The 2109-nt window shown below is 37.9% G+C and overlaps 1 non-coding gene across 1 annotated transcript; it reads left to right on the forward strand.

Moving 5' to 3' along the window:
* Window positions 1-1363: 1363 nt before the first annotated feature.
* Window positions 1364-1471, forward strand: LOC112699650 (small nucleolar RNA R71). Its single transcript, XR_003152594.1, has one exon. It is a non-coding gene; the product is annotated as a small nucleolar RNA R71 (small nucleolar RNA).
* The last annotated feature ends 638 nt before the right edge of the window (window positions 1472-2109 follow it).

A 2109-nucleotide genomic window follows, 5' to 3' on the forward strand; every position in this document is an offset into this window, starting at 1 on the left:
ACCAAAGTCAACAATTTCAAGCCAGGAGTGGAGAAAAACTAAGTAAAGACTAAGCCAAGCATTTTATCAAACACTTGGTGTGCATGGAAATAAAATAATATTAAAATGCAATAAAAATAAATGCTAACTACCAAAAGCAAGAAAATGACAATGACAACTAAAGAAAGCAATAAATGACATGGAAACATAAATTTGAATTAAATGGAAGTGAAAGTAACAAAAGTGTTTATAACATAAAAATTAACATAAAAGAGAAAACAACAAAAGAGATGAAGAAGATAAAGACAATAAAGCATAGAAACATAAATGAAACTACATCAAAACAAGAATTAAAGTGCTGAAATTAAAAGGAAACTAAGCTAAAAACCCTAATTCTAGAGAGAGGGGTGGAGCTTCTCTCTCTAGAAAATGACCTACAACATGATAAACACCTAAACCTAATTTTCCCCCTTCATCTAACTTCAATTTGGCCTTAAATAGCTTCAGAAATAAGTTGGATTGGGTTTTGGGGGCCCAGAAATTGCCTTACTGACCATTGGACGTTCCCTGAAGTCTTCCTCGTTGGGATTCACGTCCTCCTCCTCCTCTAAGGTTTCGGCCATGTTGATTATATCAATGGCCTTGCACTCTCCTTTGGGATTCTCTTCTGTATTGCTTGGGAGAGTGCTAGGAGGAGTTTCAGTAACCCTTTTACTCAGCTGGCCCACTTGTGTCTCCAAATTTCTAATGGAGGATCTTGTCTCAGTCATGAAATTAAGAGTGGCCTTAGATAGATTAAAGACTATGTTTGCTAAGCTAGAAAGATTCTGCTCAGAATGCTCTGTCTATTGTTGAGATGATGATGGGAAAGGTTTGCTATTGCTAAACCTATTTTTTCCACCATTGTTATTATTGAAGCCTTGCTTCTGTTGATCCTTCCATGAAAAATTTGGATGATTTTTCCATGAAGGAATATAGGTGTTGCCAAAGGCTTCACCCATGTAATTCACCTCTGCCATTGTAGGGTTCTCAGGATCATAAGCTTCTTCTTCAGAAGATGCTTCTTTAGCACTATTGGATGCATTTTGCAATCCATTCAGACTCTGAGAGATCATATTGACTTGTTGGGTCAATATTTATTCTGAGCCAGTATGGCATTCAGAGCATCAATTTTAAGAACTCCTCTCTTTTGAGGCGTCCTATTACTCACAGGATTTCTCTCAGAGGTATACATGAACTGGTTATTTGCAACCATTTCAATAAGTTCCTGAGCTTCTGCAGGTGTTTTCTTTAGGTGAATGGATCCACCTGCAGAGTGGTCCAGTGACATCTTGGAAAATTCAGACAGACCATCATAAAATATATCTAATGTGGTCCATTCTGAAAGCATGTCAGAAGGACACTTTTTGGTCAGCTGCTTGTATCTCTCCCAAGCTTCATAGAGGGATTCACCTTCTTTCTGTCTGAAGGTTTAAACATCCACTCTAAGCTTGCTCAGCTTTTGAGGAGGAAAGAACTTGGCTAAGAAAGCCGTGACCAGCTTATCCCAAATGTCCAGGCTATCTCTAGGTTATGAGTCCAACCATGTTCTAGCTCTGTCTCTTACAGCAAAATGGAAAAGCATAAGTTTGTAGACTTCAGGATCAACTCCATTAGTCTTAACAATATCACAGATCTGCAAGAACTCAGTTAAAAACTGATAAGGGTCTTTTGATGAAAGTCCATAAAACTTGCAGTTCTGTTGCAGTAGAGGAACTAATTGAGGCTTTAGCTCAAAATTGTTTGCTCCTACGGTAGGGATTGATATGCTTCTTCCATAGAAGTTGGGAGTTGGTGTAGTAAAATCACCAAGCATCTTCCTTGCATTGTTGTTTGGTTCGTCCATAATTGTTTCTTTTGCTGCTTCCTTTTCAAAAATTTCAGTGAGGTCCTCTTCAGAGTTTTGTGCTTTAGCTGCTCTTAGCTTCCTCTTCAGAGTTCTTTCAGGTTCATGATCAGCTTCAACAAGAATGTCTTTATCTTTGTTCCTGCTCATATGAAAGAGAAGAAAACAAAGAAAATATGGAATCCTTTATGTCACAGTATAGAGATTCCTTGAGGTGTCAGAGGAAAACAAGAATGGAAGGATGA

This window comes from Arachis hypogaea, chromosome 6 (assembly GCF_003086295.3).
Source record: "Arachis hypogaea cultivar Tifrunner chromosome 6, arahy.Tifrunner.gnm2.J5K5, whole genome shotgun sequence".
Taxonomy (NCBI): domain Eukaryota; kingdom Viridiplantae; phylum Streptophyta; class Magnoliopsida; order Fabales; family Fabaceae; genus Arachis; species Arachis hypogaea.